The 27926-nt window shown below is 36.9% G+C and overlaps 1 long non-coding RNA gene across 1 annotated transcript in view; it reads right to left on the bottom strand.

Moving 5' to 3' along the window:
- LOC113097148 (uncharacterized) overlaps positions 1 to 10298 on the bottom strand; it is a 73683-nt gene extending 63385 nt beyond the window's left edge. The window contains exons 1-3 of the long non-coding RNA XR_003288781.1: positions 10117 to 10298; positions 2553 to 2670; positions 2357 to 2452 (exon numbers count right to left, since the gene is read on the bottom strand). This is a non-coding gene — a long non-coding RNA (uncharacterized LOC113097148). The remainder of the gene's footprint in view (positions 1 to 2356; positions 2453 to 2552; positions 2671 to 10116) is intronic.
- Positions 10299 to 27926: the final 17628 nt, after the last annotated feature.

Consider the following 27926-nt stretch of genomic DNA (forward strand, 5'->3'; position numbering starts at 1 on the left):
AGCTTGCAACTAATGCAACTAGCTTTTCTGCATCAGAAACAGGTGACATGTTTTGTAGCTTGGTAGTGTTTCGAAGATGTAAAAATTTGTTTTTGTAATATGGGAAATATAGTTTTCAAAAGACAAGTTGCTGTCTAATATAACACCCAGATTTTTGACAGTAAAGAAAGTAACAGTATATCCGTCTAGTTGCAATTTGTAATCTACAAGATTGTGTGTACTGTTTTTTGGTCCAATAAGTAATATCTCTGTCTTATCTGAATTTAATAGGAGAAAATTGTTTGTCATCCAATCTTTTACATTTTTAACACACTCTGTTAGCTTAGATAATTTTCAAAGTTTCATCTGGTCTCGATGAGATATATAGTTGAGCATCATCAGCATAACAAAAACTAATCCCAAATTTTCTAATAATATTACCAAGGGCAACATGTATATTGAACATAGCAGAAGACCTAGGACAGATCCTTGAGGCACTCTTTATTTTACTGGTGATAAATTAGATGACTCCCCATTTAAATAAAAAAAAGTTGTAGCGATTGTACAGGTAGGATCTAAACCATCTTAGAGCCTGCTCTTGAATACCTGTATAGTTTTGTAATCAATCTTTTAGTATGTCATTATCTATGGTGTCGAATCCGCTACAAAGATCAAGTAAAACTAGCAATGAGATGCAGCCTTGGTCTGACGCAAGAAGCAGGTCATTTGTCATTTTAACAAGTGCAGTTTCTGTGCTATGGTGGGGTTTTTAACCTGACTGAAAATCTTCATACAGATCTTTTTTCTTTTTTGCAGGAAGGAGCACAATTGAGCAGGCACAACTTTTTTAAAAATTTTAGACGTAAATGAAAGATTTGTAATGGATCGGTAATTTGCCAGTTCACTAGGATCAAGTTGTGGTTTCTTAATAGGTGATTTAATAACCGCCAGCTTGAATGGTTTTGGGACGTGACCTAAAGATAACGACGAGTTAATAATATTGAGAAGTGGTTCTTCAGCAATAAGTAATAACTCTTTCAGTAATTGAGTGGGTACAGGATCTAATAAACATGTTGTTGGTTTAGATACAGTGATAAGTTTATTTAGCTCTTGCTGTCCTATAGTTGTAAAGCACTGCAGTTTATCTTTTGGTGTGATGAATGAAGTTGAAGTATTAGATGCTGTAGAATCTATATTTGTTATAGTATTTCTGATGTTATCTATTTTATCAATGAAGAAATTCATAAAGTCATTACTATTAAACTGTGAGGGAATATTTAGATCGGGTGGCATCTGGTTATTTGTTAATTTAGCCGCTTTACTAAATAAAAACCCTTGGATTGTTTTGGTTATTTTCTATAAGTTTGTGGATATGCTCGGCCCTGGCAGTTTTCTGAGCCTGTCTATAGCTGGACATACTGTTTTTCCATGCAATTCTAAAAACTTCCAAGTTAGTTTTTCTCCATTTGCACTCAATACTACGAGTTTAATTCTTGAGAGAGTGAGTATTACTGTTATACCATGGCACAGTATGTTTTTTACTAACCTTTTTCAATTTGATGGGGACAACAGCTTCTAAATTATTAGAGAAGATAGTGCCCATGTTACTAGTCATTTCGTCTAGTAGTTCATATGTATTTACGGGAACACAGAGCAGTTGAGATAAATCAGGCAGGTTATTTGCGAATCTGTCTTTGGTGGCTGGAACAATAGTTCTGACCAGATGATAACACGGAGCCATATAGTTAATATCATTAATATGCAGTATGCATGATACAAGGAAATGGTCAGTAACATCATCACTTTGCGGTGTGATATCTATATCAGTAAGATTGATTCCATGCAATATAATTAAGTCTAGCGTATGATTAAATCTATGAGTGGGCCCGGGGAAATTTTGCTTGACTCCAAAAGAGTTTATTAGGTCAGTAAACACAAGTCCTAATACATCATCTGTATTATCAATGTGAATGTTAAAACCTCCACCAATTAGCGCTTTATCACTGGTAACCAAAAGGTCTGAGAGGAAATCTGCAAATAGTTGACTCATTTAGACCACTATAATAATTTGGTTTTAGCCAGGTTTCAGTCAAGCAGTGTACATCAAATTGAAGATCTGTGATCTGTGATCATTTCATTTACAATAACTGCTTTAAATGGGAGTAATCTAATGTTTATGAGTCCAAACTTAAAAAATAGTTTTTGTTTATTTATTTGACATTTTTCTGGTTTAATCACGATCAGATTTTTCTTAAAAATGTATATTTTGACCTCACAGAATCTCACAATCTTAACAGATTGGACAGCGCAAGTACTTCTATTCATTTAAGCGGGTAGAACAAAAGCCATTATAGCAGTTATCTGAGAACTGGCTTACTAGTCATATGGAGCTTAGCATCCTGGAGATGTTGTCCGACAGTAGTTCTGCTCCGACTCTGTGCAGGCCATCAGTGCAAAAAAGTCTAGGACGCTCCTAGAAAAGATTCCAATGATTAACAAAGAGCAGTTTCTGTGCTTTACACCATGACAAAAGTAGAGGTGGTGGGACTGTAAACAGCTCACTGTATACTTACCCCAGACTAGTGAGTGTCAGCCCGGTAGGTTTCCAGCACGGCTCTCCGCTCTCTCAGCTGGGCCTACTTCTGAACCAAGTCACAAATCTGCTTCTCCACGGCCTCCAGTGTCCTCAATCTAGGGTCAACACATCCGCCATTTAAGCAAGTAACAGTGAATAAAACAATGGTAAAGTGTGTAAATAGAGTATTAGCAATGTACGTGAGGTTAGCTGACACAGGAAATCAAAATAAAACTAGTGATAACAAAGGCGCCCTAGGATTGTTTTTGTTGTAAAATACAATAAAGGTGTATAAAATTGAAGATAAAAAATAGACAATAGAGAATTAACTTAGCGGAGCTCAAACTCAAAGCACACAGCGGCAGCAAAAATCCTAGAATGACTAATATCACTATTTGCATGGTCTGTGTAAAGATGTATCTGAATAAAAATGTAGGCGGCGTATGGTTCATATCTTAGATAGGACTCAAAAGGTTGCATGTTTGAATCCACAAATAGGGTAGAAAACTGTCACTGAGGTGGTACCCTTAGGTAAAAAGAATAAAAAGTATATCCTTGAACCTAATTTACCCATAAATGGCACATATTAGCACCACTACTTGTAGTCATGCATGCAGTATGAAACAAGCCTAAAATATAATATTCAGATATGCCTGTGGAAATTCATAGCACTGCAAACCAAGAAATCCCACACTTTATTTTGTAAATGAATACTAATCTAGTGTCAATTAATCCACCAGCATCAAATATTTGAAGAGCTTCACTAGAAGTGTATTTTCAGTCTTTTCGGAAAAGAGATTGTGACTTCACAATCTCTCTCTCTGATGAAAAGCAGAGCATGTTAATAAGGCTTAGGTTGAGGAAGAAATAGGGCAGGAAAAACCACTCGTTGGGTTCCCTGCTAGACGACGGCTGCACAGAATGTGCTGGAAGAGCTCTTCTCTCAGCTGGAGTCTGCCAGAGAAAGCCAAGACTCCCATGGAAACGGAGTTGATCAAGACCCTGCGCAAGACTGGAACCCTCCAGAATTCTAATGGAACACGGTGGAGTGGAATGTGAATGAGAATGGAATGCCACTGATGGAACGGAACCAGAATAAATATTTCACACAGTGCCTCTCTGGCCGGGAACAAATATTGATGAGGAAACGCCGGAGCCATCAATAACCACTTTCCCTCAGTGGAGTCATTTAGCTTGACCCTGCGAATCTAAGTCATTTCATCCTCTGTAATAACAAGATTATGTCTCAAAGCACAAACACTATAATCTAATCTTTTCCATGAATTTTAAGTGTGAGAATGATAAGAAGTATGATTTGTTTTGAAATTGTTTGTTGAATCTGCTGCTCTCGGCTGCACCATTACATGAAAAATAATCACGGGCAGGTCTGACCTCTTATTCTTTCAAAGCTCTGACAGGAAAAACATCATTACCGCCACCTTCAAGGCCAATTGATGTCTCGCTCCTCAAGCGACATTATACACCACACGAGAGCTCGGAATTGGATTCTCACTGTCAAACTGCACAATACTCTCGTTTAAGGCAGCCAGGCTGAATCAACTCAGAGTAGCTTTTCATAATGGCACCATCTATTTATGTCGGGATTAATTATTTACATTTTGCATGAACCTGATGATTTCCTTCATTTACACTCAGTCAGCTGTGTTAGCTGGGTGAAGGAACACAGGGGCCATGTAAACACTGCTAATAAATTAAGCTCTATTCCTCTGCCACATCGCATTTGCACCCATTTGCCTCTGATTGTGTTTGTTTACGTTCCATCTGGATGAAAAGGAGTAAGCGGGAAACGGAGGAAACTCTTTCACTGGCGGATCGTTAGAACTAATGAATTTTATTTCAGTGCCCTCTTCGTGCACCCTCTTTCACCTCCCTCTCCTTTTTCCAAAATCTAGCCTGCTGAAAGAGAATCCGCTTTTATGACTACATCTATAGTACACTGGAAAAACATCTCATTAAATTTGTGATTAAAAAAAACTGGCAGATGTGGTTGCCAGAAATTCACTGTGACAATATGTTTGGTTTTACATTGGTGCCTGTATATTTTACAGCTTATAACCGTATTCAAAAATAAGCAATATTCATATATATATATATATATATATATGGTGCACAGGGTCATGCAAATTAAAGATGAAACAGGGTAACACACAGCACTAAATTAATGTAATAAACTACAATAAAACAAACAATATAAATCAAATATATAATAAAAAACTGAATATTTGTAATAAAATATAACCATATGTCATATGTGTCACGTTACTTTCAAATACCACAAATTTGTATTTTTACAGTAAAATTACATATATGCAATGTTAAACCACTAATTGTTATTATACTGTAGTAGTATACTGTGGATATACAATCTGTCAACTGAAAGATTTTATTCTGCATGATAAATTGATAAATATTGTGTACTCTATACTATTTTGTCGAAATAAATAAAAAATAAAACACTAAAATTATAAAGTATGTTCATTTTAGAATGATTGGGATTTACTAAAGATAATGTTTTTAAGATTAACAAAGTGAGTACATAATTACAATAAAAATCAAATTAGCATGGACTAAAAAAAAGAGAAGAAAACCGATTTATCGGTTATGGCCGATAACCAATATGGCATGGATAAATCCCTGAATCATGTATCCCTAGTACTTATGCCTACATATTTTTCATTATGATTGTCATCTCACCATTTACAGAGGCTCGCACAGCTCATTTTCACCCACAATGCAAACACAAACACGCTCACATACCATTTCTCAAAATACTTACACATTAAACAAACAAATGCAAGGGCAGAAACTGCACCAGCACACACACGCCATCAGTGGAATAACCATAATTAGCTTTCAAAAGCAACTGATTAGAGTCATGATACTGAAAAGGCCTGGAGTAGAAAAAAGCAATCTCCTAATCAAGCATGAAAACTGAGTCTTTCAACCTCGGTTAAAGCTTATCTGATTTTTCAAACCCAGGCAAAATGGCTCACTTCATCTGAACAGAACAATCTATAGGTGGGCAGGCACCTTCTGAGAAGCGGACATAAGGACATTGATTGGCAGCAGACAACACACAGGAGCAGCTTGTACATTTAAACCCAGACAGGAGGCCTTTAACAAGAGCGGAACAGCACGAAGAGTTCACTTGTTACACAGGAAGGTCAATACCGAAACCAACTAGAAAGGAAAAGGAAAGAGGAGACAAAGGGAGGGCCATAAATGAAACACAAAGATGTTTTGACAGGGCTAATCAGCGCCAAGCCAAGAGTTCACATTTGTCACGAAGTTGAACTCCTCAAACTGTTTCACACAGGAAGCCTATAGAGACTGCTCTAAATCTTTCAACACATTTAGTTTGGTGAAATGCAATCGTCTGTTGTCCAGCCATGGAAACAGCGTGACCTGGGCTGTCTGTGCATGCCTTCCCGTTTGTAGAATTGTAATTACAGTGAGATTTAGAGAACTTCCGTAAAAACATTTATTTTCCAAACTCCAGTTTCCGTCATTTTGGATTCACTCATTGTACTATCAGGACATAACATTATTAAAATGATTCCACAACAATTGTGTCATTACTTGCTCATTCCAAACTTGTATGACTTTTGTTCTTCAGTGGAACAAAGATATTTTGAAGAATGTTTCAACAGTACAATAAGAGTCAACAGGGTCCAAACCAGCACTGGACCTTACTGACTTTTACATTACCATACTGAAACACAAATATTGGAAAACAGTCCATCTTTATTTGGCCAAAAAATAAAACAATTAAAATTACTTTTCAGCACTGATTAACATTCAACATTAGAACATGACACCGGTGAAAGTCAGTAGGATTCAGTGTTGTTTTGGACAGCCCACTAGCAACAGAAAAAATAAATAATGTTGGAAATATGCTTTAAAAAGCATAACTGTAAAGAAAATGTGAGGTGCAGACCATCGTCATGTACACACATGCACGAACCTGAGCTTTGATCCAAAGCCAGTGTACAGCCAGACTGATTCCTATATATAATTCATCACAGAACCGAGAGGTGAAACACACAGCGAGAAACAATGAGAAAGAGAGAGAGAGCGCACTTCAGACCAATCCTCCCTTGCTATGCTGCCCCTGTCTACAGCTCCATTATTACCCGATATCTGTCAGGTCATCTGATGCTGCCGCAGCACTCCACCAGCATCAAAGCACGGCTCAAACCAGCCATCATTCAAACAAGCTCAATATCACAGCAGTCATTACACACAGGGTGTTCAAAATACAACAGCGACTAAGTGCAAACAGGACAGGGCTAGTCTGTTTCAAATGACTAAATTGTCTTCCTTTTCATCTAACCGACCAAAGAACAAAATATAATGGCTGTATCAGAACCAAACAAGGTTTTTCTTTCAAATCATATGATTCTGGAGTATAAGTCGCACTTTTTTTTTTTCATAGTTTGGCTGGTCCTGCGACTTATTGTCAGGTGCGACTTATTTATCAAAATTAATTTGACATGAACCGAGAGAAATGAACCAAGAGAAAACATTACCGTCTCCAGCCACCAGAGGGCGCTCTATGCTGCTCACTGCTCCTGTAGTCTATACTGAAGACATAGAGTGCCCTCTCGCGGCTGTGGACGGAAATGTTTACTCTTGGTTCTTGGTTCTAAATAAATGCGACTTATAGTCCAGTGCGACTTATTTATGTTTTTTTTTCCTCATCATGACGTATTTTTGGACTGATGCGACTTATACTCAGGTGCGACTTATAGTATACTGAAAAATACGGTAATCAACTAATATTGGTTTCCATAGGCAGATATTGATTCTCACATCAAGTGACTACAGATACATATATAATTCCATCTAATGAAAAACATACTGGTAATTTTCTACCAGAATATTGTCTGTTAAGTTTACCTACATGTGTCCGTTTAGCCTTAAACATGACACAATGCAATTCAAAACATGGGTAAAAGACCTACAAATATCAATATGGAAAACGACTTTTCATTTCATTGTCCAGCTGCTTTTTGAGGCAACTGTACACATCATGTGATATTCCATTCCAATCTAAATAAACTGAGACTGTTTTCACTGACAGGGCCAAAACTACGACAAGACTGCATTGCTTTATAAAGATTCACTAGAAATTCTCCCTTGGGAAAATCACTGGGAAAAACAAACGACCAACATTTCGCTTCAACCCTAGACATGCAGTATCTCTCCGTGTGGAGAAAGAAATAGGAACGTTCAAGAGAAGATGAAGACACAGACACTTAAACACAAACAGCCCCTCAGAGCAACAGAGAGCATCTTTACGCAGCACTGACATGGCACGTTAAAAATAAAAGAAACATGAGACACAGAAGCAGACAGAGAGCAGCAAACAGAGGAAAGGGAGGATGGAGAGATGAAGGGAAGCGATATGTTGTATTTAATGAGCTAGAGGAAGACAGAGAAAGGAAGCCTACGGACAAATACACCTTCATCTGTCTGCCTGTCCATCTGGGTTTCAGAAAGAGCTCAGAAAATGCTGAATGAGAAGAGAATTTAAACAACCTGCCGTGATATAGAATTTACAGCTGTGGAAATCTGAAGCAGCCTATTTCATCTCCTCCGTCCCTGCTGTGAGGAACCAGAAGTTGATTTATCCAATCTTTTTCTTATTGATTATGTAGCAGGGAGCAGGGATAATTGTAACACTTGTGGGTTTTGTTCATTTATTCAGGAAATGCTCAGCCTAAAGCTCTGAAGCTTTGCCTCAAATGCTGTTGACACACCAAATTAATTAGTGAGATTGATAATTAAATTACAGTACATGTGCAAGTACATGTGGGTGAATGTTACAGTCAGTTAATGTCAGTAAATGTTAAAAACTGAATAAAAATACTTACATTTTGTAATGTTTACCAAAACAAAACAACCGAAAAACACTACACACATCTTACTGGAAGTTAATTAAGGACAGTATTTCATACAAATGACATCAGGCTATATGTAAACACAACAAGGAAGATGAGCAAATACTGAAATAATATATTTTAACAATAGTGGCATCTGTGAAATTAAGCATAAAATAAACTCTGAAAAATCTACAGCCTCTTTTACCTGAGGCTGGCGTCATAATGTGATAAATGGACAAACAGTTTACCAAGAAACAGAAGGAAATTTTAGTCAAATCTTTTTTAAAAAAAATAGCAAAACTGCAGTTTGAATCAATGTGATGATATCTGAAATATCCTGCATTTGTAAAGCTAGTTATCGATTCAACGTGAAGATGACTGTAACTACTTGTGGGTGGAGTACAGTATATTCATATATTTCAGGAAGTATGGATGGAATATTATGTGCATACAGAATACTGAACCGAGATCTTGTGAATCAGACTTGAGTCGGGAGATGTGTATACCTAGCCCTATCATTAATTCATTCATTAAAGTTAGAGCTAATGATTTTAAATAAAATAAAAAATATTAGTAAATCGAGTTGAAATAGAATGAAACATGCTCCAAACACAGTGGGAGCAGACCGAGAGCACATGGAGTGACTGAAAAGGGTCCACAGATTGCTGGGATTCGCATTGAATTTGGGCAGGATTATCGAATGCTGTTTGTTGAGACCCATTCAAAATTGAGAATTAAAGTGAATATGTGTGTGTACATGAGGAAATGAGAGTGAGAAGGAGAAAGTGTGAGGGCCACAAAATCCTTCAGCACCCCCCATTAAAAGCCTGTGTGTGATTATGGAAATGAACACTACTTATAGTTCGCAGTACGGTTCGTTGGTTTTCTGATGGTCTTCTCCTCAATCCAAGACAAACTCCGTCTGTGCCAAGACAAGCAGGCCGACAGAAGCCCTGCTTTCAGCTCGGAACCCAAAGCTACTGCACTCTAGAGTGGCAATAAAGTGCTGTTCTAATTCCATTCATGTTTCAGAGATATGTGTGCTATACTGTATAATCCAATCACACCGCCTAATTACATTTGCATTTATTTTCTTGGCACGTTGGCAGGCGATTACCAAAGCAACCTGCATATGTTATGTTGTGGAAAGTGCATATGTTATCATAATTACACCGGGTAAGGATATAAATGAAGACAAACTAAATATAGCACCAGAGGATGAAGAACAAAAACAATAAAGACGTAAATACCTTCTGTGAACTAACGTTACAACATATTGTTCATTACAGTTAGAACAACCTGATATGTGAAAGCTAACCACTACAACTCACTGTTTTAGCCTGTGTTGTAGGTGTATTTTAACATTACAGGAATACCTCACGCATATAAAACAGTTTGGTGGATTTCTGTAACATTTATTTGCTTGTTAATATTGAATAAATTACTGCAATTTTGTATACGGAGTAAAAAAAAATATGTCAGAAAAACAAGGAAAGGCCTTAACAAAAAATATTGACGGGTGAACAGCACCATCCAGTGGCCAACAGTGTAACTGCATCCGGTAACTGCAGTCTGCTCATCTGGCAGATTCAGATCAAAAATTCATGTCGAATCCGTTTCTTAAACCCCAAGGCTCATCTTTAATTCAAAACCCACCTGCTTTTTCCCGTTACACTCCTGTCTGAGGTGCTCCGACAAATCTTCAGCAATGCTGCTGCAGGTAATCTAAATACTGAAATATTCAGGAGCGGAGTGGGAGTCGCGTGCTTCACCAGGTTTTTACTTCCGCTGACAAGCGCAGGTGAACATAAAATCTATTAAGAGTCGTATGTGTTTAAGCAAGAAGGCAGAATGAAAAATTAATCTTATAAATGCAGTCACCTTGATTTAGGTCTAACACTACAGGGCTACAGTCAAACAAAAAAAAAAAAAACATTAAATTACTTCTTTCATCTCCTTTTATTGTAATATTTTTAAGACTACATTGTTTTTATATTTGTTCATTTAACATTTTATTCTCTGGAAAATGTAAGTATTGGTTGCAGATTGTATAAACTTTTGTACATAATGATGGGCAGCTATTAAGACCTGATTGATTTGAGTTTAATGAGGAAAGGTGATTCATGTTTTGTGATTTAAACACGTAATGTTAAGCTCCTGGGTCTTTATGATGGTCTAGTGCATCAGAATGCTTTCCACAGAGGATGGATAATTCACAGCGTGAGAAACAGGAATTAAAGGCCCTGAACAGCGATTGGATCCACCCTTCATTACCTGGGCTCAGCTATACACTATAACTGCCCATTTGCTCTAATGAGGTTTGACAATTATGAGGTTAATAAAGAATCATTTTGACAGGGTTTATTGATATGGTTGGGAATTAAATGATTAACTATCTCATTAAAATTAAGAACCTTGAAGTGCAATTACTTGGGAAATGAATTGACCTTCACAAGTGAAAAGATGTATGTCCAGCAAAGATGGAGAAAAGGGGCATGAGATGTCTAGAGTTTGCAAAGGCTGCATTTAAACTGCTGTGTTTGAGTCTATATGTACTGTATCATCTTCAACATGTAATCTAAAATGTTCACCCCTTCTCCTCATGCCTAATACAAGTCACCCAAAGCATATGGAGACTAATAATGTGAGATTTCTGATCTGACATGGAATCCTCAAATAGGATTTGCTCAGTGCAGTTGTGCTCATTAACTCAAAACCATAAAAACCTTAACAAAAAAAAGGGCACACAGCTTTTAATTCCAACTTGGCTTCATATTCGTGTTTAGTACCATACCTAAAACCAAGAGAGCATTAATATGAAACTATAAACTGCATGATAATAAGCCAAGAACATGAAAAAATGAGAATATTGCCAGGATACAAACTCAGGCCATGACATTCCCTCAGAGTGAGACACAGCTTCAGCTTAGACTTCATTTCCATCAGCACTCCACATCCAGGCCCAGACCAAATCTGTGGGATTTTTCCACATTTTCACTGGGGAAATCTGCTTAATGGGTTTAAATATGGTAGAATGGAGCTGAAAGTAATGGTAAGGGAAAGTACTATGAAATTATCATATACACACAAGGATGTGCTCCACTTTGTAAACAACACATATTCCAATGCTGTGTAAATTTGTGGAGCTTTCTGGAAATGCAGGGGGAACGGAAATCTGTGTGCGTCTGTTCATAACTGCAACGACAGTCACAAAAATATTTTTCATATGCAATATTTCTCTATCAAGGAATAAACTGTATTTTTTATAGTTTTTCTACATTTGTTGATGATTTCCTGTTTGTATTCCGATCGTGTTTTGATTAAGTACCACCAAAAGAGGGTTATTGGGAGTTTGATTGAATTTAGCTTTAACAGCTACAATGCGTGAATTGATGCCTGAACAAGCCCATTTGACACGATATGAGATCTCCATTAATGATGGCTGGGCACTTTTAATGGCTTTCCCAGACACCCCATTAAACCAGGCTTATATCTGCAGGTCATTCATTGTGTGATAAGTGCTCTTTCTGCCGTCCTGAGTTTTTAACACGCTTTTAAAAAATACAGCTGAGCATAAATTTCTTTCTATTGATTTTTAGTCTCTCACTTGATCTTTTTTTCTGCCTGTGGCTGACTGATGCCCCTCATTTAATCTCACAGTCTTTATTATTCGATCGATCCAATGTTAGCTGGCCATAGAAGCTAAATCATCACTCAATAATCAGAGTTGTTTCCTCCATTATCAGTCAACCCCTCCTTCACAAAAGCTCCTCATTTGAGTCTTTTTTTATATCAGATTCATAATGTCATTCACAGTACATAATAATTTTTTTTAAATTTATTTTGTATTAAGCCAAATGTTTGCATTTGTTTTACAAAGAATCAGTAGAAAGATTTATTAGAGTCTTCGGAACTCATGTATTTGCAATATTCTTGTTACACCAGTAGGTGGCGACAAGTGACAATTCTTTATGAGTGAATCAGTGAATCAATTGAATTATTTAATTTCATTCAGGAACAAAAGTGAACAAAAATGCTGATTCATTTAGGAATGATTGTGAGTCACTGATTCACTAAACAACGTGGATTCATTCAGAAACTACAGTTATTGTTGTGCTCAGATATGATTGACTCTGTTTAGATTAGAATCAAAATAATTGGCTAGTATGACTCTAAAATTAACATGACCTAATATTAATTTGTTATTTATTTAACCATCTTTTCTATTAAAATGAATAAAACACTAGCAATCACGCTATTTTCGCAGAATATCATATATTTAGAAAACAACAGCATTCTCACTGATATGAATCTTTGTTTTCCTCTTCTTTTTATAATTAAACTTTCAGCATATAATGAGGTGAATTAACAAGCTATTTGGCATAATAGTAACAAGTTTTTTTTTTCTCAGCGTAACTGTAAATATATGTACAAAATGCAATTAAAAATGCATGCCATATCTATTTCTAATGTGCTTTCTGTCATTTGCACATCTCACTCCGCTAGCTAACACCTGTTTTGTGAACAAACGTATTATTATATGCATGAGTACTACCGAGAAATGACAACAGGCTTGCAAAAGTGTCAATGAACTGTGAACTCGGTTGGAAATTAAATCTTAAAACAATTCTTCTGTTTCCAGGGCCCCTTTCAGAGGGCTTCTTTATTTAAAGAGCTCCGATCGTAGATTGGTCTGTGTCCATTATCAGCTTTCATTAATGAAGTGCTCTTAAGCGAGGTCAGTCTGCACACTGCAGTTAACAGCCACTCTGCAGCTCCGCTGTAATTGAAGTAACATGTGAACGGGGTCTATTAAAAAGAAAGTCCCTATCGAAGCAGTATTGTGCTGTGAGGTTAGGATTTATCAATTGTAAATGCGGTCACACAGTAGTTACAGTAGGCTAGTCAAAAAGTCACAGCAAAAGGAAGAGATATAGATCGTACAGCACTTTATCCATAAACAGTAAATACAGTATGTACTGTAAATAGGAGGAATAAGTGTTTTAAATGCAGCCCCCTAGAGGCTCTTAAAAATGAACAGGGTTTACTATCTATGGGATTCACATTAGACGCCTTCATAAAGGCTTTTATGCTGCGACTCAGGCATTGTGTTTACGTGAACAGCGGACTGCTTGACATTTGAAAGGCTCTGTGTATTAACTCTCCCCTTTTCATGCATCATGCAGCTGTCATTATTTGAAACGCTGTAAAATGCGGGCAGACATTTTGCAGGAAATTACAGCCTGCGCACAAGATGCTTGTCGACACAAATAGGAGCCTTTGAAATGAGGAACTAATGGGTTATGCTGATGTTCTTGAATTAAGTGGCAAACAGTCCAGACCGGTTTAACAGAGGCCTGTTCATCAGTGAAGCCGTTATCAGACAAGCTCTAGGGTTTACAGAGGAATCGTCCATGTCTTATCGCTTTATATGGGAATCTATCAGACCACAGCTGTCGCGAGGCGAGGACATTAAAGGAAATGTCCCTCCTGATGTGCCCTCCAAAATAAGATTTCCCTGATTAAATGGAAAGTGCTTTTGTTCACATATCAGCAGATTTTATTTCCAGTCATGGCGATAAAAAAACACTGCTAGACCCTGCATCACCTCTGAGGTTTCAGTTTGATATTTATGATGTAAAAGGACACAAGGCAGTTCAGCTACATATTGGAGATGTTTTTAAGTTGTCCTGCACCATTTGTTTTACAGACATAAATGTGGCTTTTTAAGGAGAGGTGTCATAAACCTTTTCTTAAAAATATGACTTGTGAATTATGCCTATTGGACAAAAAAAAAAAAAAAACATTTGACACCCCTCATAAACTTGGTTGGGTCTGACAAAACATTGTAAACAGTGTTTTCAAAGTCATTTACTTATAATTAAAGTTGAATTATAATGTATAATAAATAAGAATATTCTCTACAATTGTATGCAATTTAAAATAGATATAGGCCTACATATATACATTTATTTAAATAATAAATTGATCATGTCCTATTAAATACATTTATGTAAAAATGCATTATATAATATACATAATATAATATATAATTTATGCATTATTTATTATATATTTGTATTCTATCATATATTATGAAAGTTATGTAAAATATTATATAATTGAAAATACATATTTTACCCTTTTTAATATATAATAAATTATTAATCATATATATTTATAAAGATACATTAATAAATTACACAAAATCTAAATTTTTATATTTTACATATTTTTTTATTTTATATAAAACACTACTTTAAACATTTAATTTTTAAGAGTGTTCATTTTAATTTGCATGATTGCATGATTGCATATATATTTGCATTACACAGTAGAATTGTTTATGTCTGTTTCTTATGATCTCTATGTCATCCCAATGCCCCAAACTGGCGTTCAAACACTAGAAGTTCACACTGTTGTGGAGACAGTAGTACGGTATCAGACACACATACTTTATTTCCCAAAAGCATGGTTAAAGTGCTTTTACAGAAGCACACGCACATTTATCCACTGCCACTAAATCCCTACATCAACTCTAAATCCCCCCCGATGCGACAACACAGAGACAAGCCGGTATTCAGTTCCAGCTCTGTACACACACAGCCCTGCTCAGGTCATTCCTCAATATGCCAGACAACGGCGTGTTCACAGACCACAGAGTGAGAGACATTACAGCTAACTAATGAGCCTCCATATATTCTGCCTGCCAAAGCCCAAGATAAAAATACACTCTTATACAGAATAGAGTCTAATAGAGCGGCACTATCTGAGTCTGACGCCTGCCCTGATATGCTGCCTCTGGTTTGTTCTGTTGTTTAACAATGTATTGACTGTTCAGCTGACGCAACATCTTTTATTTTATTATGAAGTCTAACATTACTAAAGCCTATAGTTAAATGAGTGTAACTGTACGATAGCTGTACACATGCATTTGTTGCTGCTGTAAAGCTATTCGCCATTTTCACATAATTTGCAAACTATACATACTCCCACAACAGACATTTGGTAGGAAAGGAAGTCAGTGTACAATCAGAATGGTAAAACAATCAAACAAAAACGTGATGTATTATGTGTTACAAAAATAAATACAACCTCATGTTGTGCCAATAACGTTTACAGACTGCCATGTGAAACTTTTTGGGATTTTCTGGATTTTTTCTACATCCCATAGCAAACATTTTGACTCAGTGTGCAAGGTTTCTGTGCATGACAATGATGCACACTGAAAAAACGAAAGATGACTTGTGTGCAAAGACCGTTCTATTAAATTTTAAGTGCAATAAATAAATAAAGTAGCTCAGTTAGAAAGACGCAGTTATTTTAGAAACTACCAAACTGATGGACAGAATGATTGACCAATCAGAAACATACTTTCATCTGATTGGTCAATTGCAATGACATCTTAATTTATATTTGGCCATTGTTCCAGGCAACAAGTTTTACACTTGTAAGAGCTTCTTATAATTTTATACAGCTCCTATCATGAGAATATGAAAAATGAAAAAAACTGACATCCGTCGTTCTCTCTTTCTCTTCAGGGTCTGTTTCAGGTGTGTGTTTGATAGAGCTATTCAGACTGCAGATCTGTCTCAGTCCGTCATCAGTGTGAGCACTCGTCCAGGTTACGACAGCTGTCGGCTTGATCTACAGCCTCAGGCCAGTGCAGTAATGTAGACCAAATGGCCCGAGTCGTCCGCGATAATGCAGCCTTTCTTGAAGGAAATTGGAAATCAGTTCTTGTCATCACTGAAGATAATTCTTCCTTTTCCTCCTTTCTTGTTTATCAAATATCAGACCTGAAGATGAGCAGTCAAATGGATGAGTGTGCTTTTATGTGAAAGACAGCACTGGTGTGTATGTGTGAGTGTGTGTGTGTTCCTTTTTATATATATATGTATAAATACGTGAAATGCGTATCAACTGATTTCATTATGACAAATCTCAGTTGTGCAATTAGCATGAGATGCTTTACATCAGAGTAGAACAAACATATAGACAGATATTTGCATGCACACAGACAAGCGTGATGAATCACTTGCCATTCACTGCAATTATCATCCTGATTTACAGCTGTGGAAACAGATGTCCTCGGGGCTGTATTTGACCCTAGCAAAATTAATTTATAAATATAGAATGGCAAAAGGCAAACTCATTACTGTCCTCAGGGTATGTTCCTAATAATGAGTTTCTTAGCATAATTATGAAGCATTTGAAGCAGGCTCCAAAATTAACACACGCCAAATCAGAGTAAAAAGTGGCTGGTGAGTTTAATATCCAATATGGACAATGATTCCAAATATACATTTATTCAACATTTAGTTGTGTTCTTCAGATTTGATTGGCTGACATTTGACATGCATCACTCCAGACCAGAGTTTATTTACTTCTCTCTCTCTCTCTCTCTCTCTCTCTCTCTCTCTCTCTCTCTCTCTCTCTCATTAAAACATTCTAAATACAGATTCTTGATTGGTATGAAATATTTATGGCGATACAATGTTCTTAAATCTCTGAAGCTGCTTATTTGTGGGTCACACATACTGTTTATCAGCCATTTTTAAATGAATGTACTGTACTTTATAAATTTAGTATTTTTAGGGGAATTCATTGTATTAAAAATATTCCTTTATGCTTATTTTTTTTCCTATTTACAAAAATAAAAATATTAGAAAAAAATAAATATCACGAGTCTACTCTGCATTTAAATTTTTTTTTGTAGTTCTCAATCATTTTCTATAGTGGTAATTTCTGACCATTATCTACACTATCTGTGACTTTTTAATTTTTCAAACATTGTTCATGATTGTGTCTCTCTCTCTGTGTGTGTGTGTGTTTACAAAGTTAATGAAGTTTCATTCCAAATTAACAAAAAATGGTTACATTTTGGACCCTTTAATCGATACACTGCTTACCTATACATTATTTTGGTAAAGGCAAATAACATTGTTGTTTTTGTCAATATCAGTTTGATACAAAATACTGATTTTACATTCAATTTGAGGAAGCTAGATATGCTGGAATTAACTCAAAAGAGAAATCAAAGAGAAATCAGGGGTTAATGAGACAGAGTTATTTTGCTGCAAATCAAAGTCAAACCTGCTGGAATAAGATGAAATAGAGCACTGCTGTTTTTTTTTTTTTAAAGTCTGCTTCCCATTTGTCAGGCAGATTGGCTGTGAGAGGTGCATCCTGTCTGGTTAGTGGCTAGAAAAGGAAGGATGTGGAAAGATCCCCTGGGAAAAGAGAAAACATCACTGAACGTCTCAGCTCTATCCCACAAGAGGCTTTGCTCAATATTAAGTGTAGACAGACACAGACACACACACACACACACACTTCCATCTCCGGCTCATCATTCCACCACACCTTCTCATGCAATCCATTGTCGATCTGTCCCACAGGCCCTCTCCCTAAAATAGCACAAGTTGTCAGGTGTGATAAAAAAGCAGCAGGCACGCTGTGAGATGGCAAGAATGAAAAATTCCTGTCTGTTTGTTTGTAGCATTACAGGACTTGTATCTTCACATCCTCGTGGGACGGTATCGAAGGCAGGAACCATCCGTCATGCTAATTGGGACTGTTTAGAAAGCAACTCCATGCTGACAATATGTCTTTCTCTCTCTCTTTGCTCTGAATTAGACACAACAGTGTAAATCTGAGCTGCCATGGCTGTTTAGCATGTTTGCTAGGTTTATTCTCGACTTTAAAATGTTGAAAGTGGTTACTCTAATTTGAATTAAAGCTTTGTCAAAGCTACTTCTATTTATCCACCCTTACGTTGTTTCAACCATATGCTGAGCTGTAGGGACTTTACAAACTTGTGTAGAAAGAGCAGCATGAACATTCTTCAAAATATCTTCTTTTGTGCACCACAAAAAAATAAATAAATAAATCATATGTTTAATACTTGGTTAATAAATGAGATTTTTATTTATTTAAATGTACTGTTCAAAAATAAAAGTTGTAATAATAATGTCACATTTCTGATCAAATAAATGCAGCCTTGGTGAGCATTAAAGATGTCTTTCAAAACAACAACTCAATGCAAATTGTCAATATCCCTTTCTTTCACCCTCCTAAGCTCAGATATATCAATATTTCACATTTGAAGTCACCCATTTGACTGAGGACACAAAACTTTAACCAGCAGAGCTTGAGGAGGGTCGCAGCGCCCCTGAGATCTCACCCCGCAGAGTCTGGAAACTAAATCAAGCTGATTTTAAAACAGAGAGATCTTGTTAAACTTCGTGAACAGGGCTCCAAGAAAAAGTTAGAGCACCCGAGAGGCAGTTAATAAACAGTGAAAGCACACGGCAGTGTTTGCCAAAGGAAACAGACGGCTTAGAGGAGGAAAAAGTCAAACTACTCACACACACATTCCCTTTGCCAGCTCACTGGAGCCTGCAATGAATGGAGGAGGAAAAGAGTGGCTTAAAAAGGTAAGGACTGATAGGATATCCTTGGGTCACAAAAATAATTTGGATGAAAGTAATTTGCGCCAGCTTGGAGGTTCATACATGAGAAGAATACAAATGGCTTATCGTGGCGGAACGCGTAATGTCGGTGGAAGGAGGAAGTGAGAAGTGAGGTCACCTGTAATCTCTTCTCTCAGATATTGCCTTTGTAGCTGGGCTGAGACAAGGTGATCCCGACCCCAATGGAGAAAATATACTGCATATGGATGCATCATTACCAGATTGACTCCTGGGTAGAATGTACCTGTACTTTACGAGAGAAACAGACACACATACACACTTTTCATCCACGGCTCTGCAAATGAACTGTTAAAGACATGAGCTATCAGGGTTGGAGTCATGGGGGCTAGAGACAGGCTGCTTTTTGCACAGGACATATTGACGGCCCCTCAGAGAGCCACTAGCCTGATCTACAGCAGCAGTTGGGGTACTAAACACACACCACTGAGCTCATTTCCTCTTACAGTAAGAGGGAAGAGCCAGTTCACAAGACACAAAGAATAGAAAGCCCAAAATATGAAGGCGAAGAGTTACTGAAAGGCAATAATGTCTTGAAAGCTGCTACAAATTGCTCTAACTATTAAAGGGATAGTTCACCCATAAATTAAAATGTTCTAAAAAAAATTACTAACCCTCAGGCAATCCAATATGTAGATGAGTTTGTTTCTTCATTGAAACAGATTTAGCTAAATTTACCATTACATCACTTCTTCACCAATGGATCCTCTGCAGTGAATGGGTGCCGTCAGAATGAGAGTCCAAACAGCTGATAAAAACATCGCAATAATCCACAAATAATCCACTTGACTCCAAAACATCAATTCATATCTTATGAAGTGAAAAGCTGTGTTTTTACGAAAACAAAGCCATCATTAAGACAAGCCATGGCAAACTGATGGTTTAAAGTGAAAAATGTTGAATTTGTTAATTATAAACACAGCTTTTTACATCACAAGACCTTAACTGATGACCCGGTCGGGTCCATGTGGGGTTACTTGTGGATTACTGCGATGTTTTTATCAGCTGTTTGAATTTCTAGTCATATTTTATTACCATTTTCTAAACTATAGCGAATAAACTGTGCTAATGTGAGAAATGTCGTAGGGGTATGAATACATTTTGGTTTGACTTTATATCTTGGGTGACCTGCGGGAGAATACATTTCCAGCAAATTTCCAATTTTGGGTGAACTATTCCTTTACCTATAATTAAATTACAAGTTTACATGCTTATTTCAACATGTAACAAAATTTATCAGCTATGCCATTTTCATTACGTGCGAACGCTTATGTGAGAGAAATCTGAGACTATTTTCAGGCATAAATACTGAAAATTGTTTGTGTTATTTTATTTATTGAGTGTTAAATAAAAGTTGCCCTGATATCTCCAAAAGGTGATATTACACTTGTTCCGTGTTACTCTACATATCGCCAGGAGAGAAAATCATGCACAGACGGGTGAAAATTACCTCTGGGGCCGCTCAGGAGCTCTCTCTCTCACACACACACACTTGCTCATACACAAACACACACATTCATGTGTCAAAAGAGCAATTACACGCCGGCTTAGTTCATGAAGACAAATGTAGAGCATTTTTCAGAAGCCGATTAACAGACTTTTTATCACACTAAAACCTGGGAATTTCATTTGCAGGTTTTAAAGAGTGCACACTATTTTTCTTAAAAAGAAACACCCCCCACACCTTCACTTAATAGGGGCATATACTGTCTGCACTGGATATTAGAAGACAAAGAATTACAGTGCAACAGCTTAAATTAAATGTATATATAGGGCTTATATAGGGCCTTGCTCTTCTCTCATCTGATTGGTTGTCTTCTTCACTTCAGCATGGTATCAAGGTATTTCATTAGCGATTTAAATGAGTTGAGGAACAATTAGGCTTGGGTCGTGTTTCATGTGTCTGTTTGCATCTGACACCACTTAAAGTGGTTACTGAAAGGGCACGGAAAAAGGCAAACCTGAATGAAAATAAAAATGAATAACTGTTTTTTTTGTTCTTCCCCTTTCCTTTGTCTCTCAGAGGCCTTAAACCTAATATTTTTTGTCCAGACAGTCTGTTCATGCACTTCATAAAGGATTAGAAGCGTCATAAAGAGCCCATTTCATGTGTTTATGTGCTTGGAGGGAAAAAAACTGAATTGTCTCATCACTCCCAAAGCTGCAATAAACAGGTGGTGATAAAGGTGACGACAGCTGGAAGACGTTCCAATCATAACAAAGGCTTTCCAAATAAGTGTTCCCAATATCCACAGAGTTTCTCCGTCATCTTCCCAGCCACCTACACGCTCTCTCCATCAACTGAAAAACTACCGATTTCATATTTCATTATCCCCAGTGTGAAGCAGCCTTTTTAATGCAATTTGGAGTTAATCACCACACTGGTTCTGCACAAAATGAAATCATCCTTGCAGTAAAAATCTGATTAGCTTTTATGGTTCATTTTATAAAGCTGTGTCTGGCATTCCAAAAGCCAGTCATGGAACTGATTAGCCATCATTGCGTGCAACGGATCTTTACACCGTTGTGCTGTGAATCTTTTAAAGGAACACTTTTTCACCCTCACATTTGCAAAATTATTTACAATTTTTAATATGCTTAAAAATTAGTGCTGTTTAACGATTAATCATGATTAAATCACATCCAAAATAAAAGTTTTTGTTTACATTACTCGTTGATGGCAACATTGCCCAAAATGTGGCCACATGTATCATCAGCCTCAGGTTCCCCAGGTGAGTCCTCTAACCCACAGCTTGTCTCTGTTCCTCTGTTGGACACAGAGACACAGTGGCTGGAGGCTGAGAACCACTCAGCTGTGGAATGCAATAGCAAGGCCTTCGATGAGGAATACATATGGATTTTAAACAGATTTTGCTCTTGATCTGGCCACCCACTTATTGCTCCTATTTTTCTTCTCTCTTCTTTTTCACAAAGACCACTAACAGTCTTCCACACACACACACACACACACACACACACACACACACACACACACACATCCCACTCCTCTGGAGCTCTCAAGAGGTAGAACAGATATAATTTCACAGCTGAGCTGCTAAAGCCACTGAGCTGTGGGCTGTACGAGATTTCACACCTGAGGTTACAAAAGCATTACAGATTGGATCTGTGACTTTACAAAGTGAAGGTACGCACACCCCCCTTGAGCAACCCCCCGCCTCCCATAACAAAAGAGTACATATCCTCTCAATGGATCTACAGCAATCGTTTGGATAATGTGATGGGAGTACAGCCCTGGGAATGATTGTGCTGGTAAAGCAAATACATTGATTTATTTATTAGCACTAACATATGTGGATCAGCTCCAGTGTAAGTAAGTGGTCAAGATGTGACTGGTCAGCATAGCCATGTTAGTCCCTGCAGGTAGATACACACATACACCATCTGACTGCAAAGAACATCTTGCTAGATTGGCAGAAGACAGACATATATATATATATATATAACATGATTTCCAGTAATATTATGATTATTCATCATTATATTTCCATATGCTATATTGATTATGCATAATTATTTACAATAAATATTTAAATGTTACTGTGTATGTACTGTATGTATGTGTTGTATATATATATATATATATATATATATATATATATATATATATATACACACACATACAAATATATACACATACATCACAAATAAATAAGTTTTCATTGATGCATGGTTTGGATAGGATAGTACAATATTATATTAGATAGATACAACTATTTGAAATATTGAGAAAATCACCTTTAAAGTTGTCCAAATGAAGTTCTTATCAATGCATATTACTTATCAAAAATTAAGTTCTGATATATTTACATTAGGAAATTTGCAAAACATCTTCATGGAACATGAACTTTAGTTAAAATCCTAATGATTTTTTGCATAAAAGAAATAGATGATTTTGACCCATACAGTGTATCGTTGGCTATTGCTACAAATATACCTGTGATACTTATGACTGGCTTTGTTGTCCAGGGTCATTTGTATATGTTTGTGTGTAGAAGTAGTTTTTCTTTTGTTAGTCATATACTCATTTTTAATAGATTTTTTTTTCTGTTTTGTGTTGTTTTTTTCTTTTATTAATTGCTTAGCATTTATAGCTGAAGTGATTGCCTCAAAACAACCTGCCTGAAGAACTTCACCACCCCGAGCAAACACAACAGATTTCAAAGCGAATACTTCCTGTGCCTGATCCCTGAACAGTATCTACACCTTCAAACTTCAGAACCAGGCTGAACCATCTCCCAAAACCACCCGAGGAGCCGATTATGCAAATTCAAGGCTAGCTAATTAATTGGCAGTCAAAGAGGAGTGCTCGTCTCCCAAACCCTGCACCACAGAGAACGCTTTCTTGACAGCGGATGGGGGATCGTGCCCAGAGGCAACAACAAAATAACAGAGATTTACAGTGGCTGATGATAATCAAGAACCATAATTGCTTTTTCAATCACAATGATAATGACACAATCTTGATGTAGAGCATTGTAATTGTGCTATTAATATGTATACTCTCTCAGCACTGCAGCCATCTGTTGTGTAGAGAGAGAGAGAGGTGCTCAAAGGCTCTTCAGCACTTTAAGAGGACGCGTTATGCAGCTTACAGCCGTCAGAACGAGGTCAAATGTGTATATAATGAGGGCGTTAAATGGCTGGTTGGCTGGTTAAGAGCAATTTACTCTCGGAGGGGAAACAGTGAAAAGTAATACGCCATGTCAGCACTGGTAATTAAAGATTACAGTGTATTTAAGTGAGAGTTGGAGTCATCAAAGATGGTACCTTGATCTGACAAATGACAACAGGTATGTTTTTTGGCCTGCAAAAAAATAATAATAATTTCAATAGCAAAGCCATTTATATAATCCTATACAGATTCAGCATTTACCCTCTCTTAGGTAAACAAATAAACACTAAAATATTGTTATTTTGTAAAATAATACACTGTTGTATAATTTTGTTATGAAATCAGTGCTGGCTAAATCAATTCTTTCTCCTGGGAGAAAACTATGCTAAATGTAAACAATTTAGTGCAATAAACCATATCATCAAAGCAGCAAATTAAACAGGCTTATAAATGATAAAAGTGAGGAGAAAACACTGTCGATATCTTGTGTTGTTGAATTCGAAAGCTCTGCATCCGTTCTAAACTACAGTATTATTGCGCAAATCCATCTGCCACTTGATTTAATGTATACAAACGAAGTACACGCCAAGAAAAATAGGTTGTGTGGGATTCTTCTAAACCCAACATGAAAATATGACCTAAAGTGTATTAAGATTCATGACCATAATGTTTTAATGTGTCTAAAGTGAAATATAGGCTATTAAGGTTAATATTATTTGAATTATTTACATTAATTAACTTTAGTTTTATATAAATTTATCTTAACCATTTTTTTTTATATAAATGAGATTTGAAGTTATAATCTAATACTAAAATTAAATATATAAACCATTTTATATATTTAAACTACATACGTAAATATGAGTATGTAAACCCCCGCTTTCACAGAAAAGGTTTAAGTTTAGTCTCAGGCTATAATGTAAGTCTGAGCTGTTGCCTGATCCTAAAATATATCAGTGCCTTTTGTATTGTCTCAAAATGCAGTAATGTTTTTCTAAGGCACATTTTATAAAAATGTCTATGTCCTAAAATTGAACTATTGGCCTAATCCGGGCTTAGTCTAAACCCTGTCTGTAAAACCAGGCAAAAGTAACAATATTAATTAATAGAAACAATTGCACAAACAAATAAAGTTTAAAATAAAAATAAAAAAATGTATATATATATATATATATATATATATATATATATATATATATATATATATATATATATATATATATAAACATAAAAATAATATTATATATTAATATAATAACATATTATATAAAATGAAACTGTCCAAGCTTTTGATTGATACTGTAATATAATATACACAAAGAATATCGGCCAATGTACCCATATCTGCCTTTTTTTATTCCTTAATATCGGTATCGCCCCCAAAAAATCCATATCAGTCGTGCACTATATTTTATCAAGGACGTTTATTATTTATTATAATTCTTAAGTACATTTTTGTTCATGTTTTTGTGATAAAAAAAAAAATAGTACTTTGTTGGGACGACACTTGATGTTCTGAAGCAAGACGAGCTGAGAGCCACTGTGCTAGATAGTTTTCGGTCATAACACAAAATTGACTGGATAGATATATAAATAGAGAAAAATACTGTAAAAGGTGTAAAACAACCACGGAATTAAATCATGGCACACTGAATGTTGGAAACCTACGTGGCAGTATAGTAAAAAAAAAAATATATATATTGAGATGCTAACTGAGTCGAACATTTCCTGCTCCCATTACTGTGAAGTCAGTTCACAATGCTGCTTATAAGCTCATATATATCAGAGTGTCTCTTTTTTCTGAAAAACACCTGTAACGCACAGCCAAAACCTCAGATGATCTCTTAAATAGCTTTATTGCTTTTACTAACGTAGTCACCTAGAGCAGCTGATGAAGTCAATGTGGGCCCAGAGCAACCGGCTGCAAATGATTTATGCTTCAGACCAGAAGCTAATCACCCATTCACCAGGTGTGGGATGTAATACGCTCTCCCTTCTCTCCAGATGGTATAGCATCCAAGAGCCCTTAAGGTTCCTCCGCATCCGATTCTCCCCGCAACGGCGAGCGTGGAGCTGAGAGGTTACATACCAAGGCCGCACCGCTCTGCTCGTAATAGCAAGGGAAATTAGATCAAGCACGCCGCAGACCGCATGCCGGCATATGGTACCTTTCAACCGTGAGCCTGCAGCTAACAATGGAAGGAGTATTTTACATGGTGCAATCTCTAATCTCATAAACAATACTAAAGACATGATGTAAGGCTCCAGGGTGCCATGAACGCAGAGGCATATTGCATTTAGATGGAGCCCGTGGGGCCGGAGCTGAAATATGGTGATTTGATTGCAAGCGTCTGTAAATAGCTTTTGCCAGTTCAGTCGGCCTACGCTGACAACACGATTTGCAGCACAGCTTGCTTTGATTCAGTGGGAAATAAAACACACAAACTCACTGCAGAGCCACGCGTTCTGAAGCGAGATGTTTTGAATTTCACCAAAGGCTTCAGTCCCTGAGATCAGAGGCTTGATATAAATATCTGGGCAAGAGACAAATTCGCTCGGCTTCGCTCGCCTTTCCAACTGGCAGGCTTCACAGAGTTCCTTGACATTCCCGTTTGAACTCGTTTGAAAAATCGCCTCCATCTTTAAGCGCTTGCAACAAGATGCAAGAAAAAGATAGCCTGACCGGTCGCAACCTACAATCTTTACTGTAAAGATCCGTATCGGATTTAATCTCGCACACATGCCCGCCAGCCACTGCCAGATGGAAAGCTGGCACTCGCCACGGCGGATTTCACAAATGGATGCTGTGCAGTGAGGAGCAGAACACTAAACAGATGTCAATTACCAAATCAAAGCGTGAATTACATTATCGGCGCTTTTAGACTTCAGCAGACCTTTGTCTCGCAGCACAAAGTCAATTCGATTTACTGATGCGCACAACGGCAAACTTCCCACTCAAGACATCCAGAAGTGAGGAAAATAACTCGATAGCAGGTCAAATGAGCAAGTAACGAGAAATGGCCCTGGAACAGAGAAAGCCGGCTGTGCTAGGGGAGGTGATAAACATTTCCAATTCTCTCTGCCGCGCACACTCGCGCAAGAATGGAGGTGCAAGGAAAGGTGAAAGAGAGAAAAGAGCACTGAAGTTTTTTTTGTGCAAAAAAGGTGTTTAAACTTGACAGCGCCTTAGAGAAACAAAAGTGAGCTGTGATTTCGGCTTCGCTAGCCTGAGGCCGTTCTCAGCAGCTCAGAGTCAGAGCTCTGTAGAGGCAAAAGACCTGCGTTGAGAATCATTTACACACCCTGGATGGATATTTTGTGTCTTTTCTTACACTTCTGTCATACACAACAACATTTACAAATCACCCTATGGGCAGATCTGGATGCCGTAGTTATTTTTTTTTATTTATCCTTATATTGGAGCACACACTGCACATCAGACAAGAGAAACTTCACCGCTTCTTAAAGGGACATTACAAGCTATGTATAAATTATTGTTTATGTTTTTGTTTTGTTGCAAAAGTGATCCAGATGAGGCCAGAGCCTGATTCTGTCATCATTTATTCACCTTTAAGTCTTTGCAAACTTTCTTGAAGAATGTTGGTGACCAAAAAGTTTTAGTTCTCAATGACTTTTACTATATTTTTTCAGACCGTACAATAGATGTCTATGAGAACCAAAATTATTAGCAACATTCTTCAAAACAAATTCTTTTGATTTCCACAGAAGAAAGTAAGTCTGCCTGGAGCAACATGAGGGTAAGAATGACAGATGACAGATTTTCATTCAACCACTCCAAAAAAAGCTAATGTGAAGGTTAGGTCAAACTTCATGGTGTAATTTGGCTCTAAAAAAAGAACATTCTTGTATTTACTGGATTTTTCTACTTTAATGTTAAGTATGTTGGGCCAAATTTGATTGCAAATTAAATGAGAGCATTTTCTAAAGCTCTCATAACACAGAAAACCATTGTTCTGGAGCAAAAGGAGCATGTGAATGGCCAAGTTTTTCATTATGTTTCAATCATTGATCATTTCATCATTGAACATGCATAAGCGTTTCCATGTGTACTCCAGGCTGTGGATCCTGTGATTCTACATGTGACAAGAGCGCCCCCACATGGATCTAAAATTATGTGTTAAACACTATTTTTTCACCATGGATAAAGGATAAATTAATATCAGGGCATATATGTAAAATATTAGTTCATGCAAATGTCTTCAGTTTCCTGTTGGTGCATTTTGTGAGTTGGAGTTTTGCCAATGTGGCAACCTCAATTTGATCAGAATGCCAGCCATATTTCCTCCTCAATTTGTGTAAAAAAAAATCCTGAAAGTGTG

The sequence above is a fragment of the Carassius auratus genome, unplaced genomic scaffold (assembly GCF_003368295.1).
Source record: "Carassius auratus strain Wakin unplaced genomic scaffold, ASM336829v1 scaf_tig00216123, whole genome shotgun sequence".
Taxonomy (NCBI): domain Eukaryota; kingdom Metazoa; phylum Chordata; class Actinopteri; order Cypriniformes; family Cyprinidae; genus Carassius; species Carassius auratus.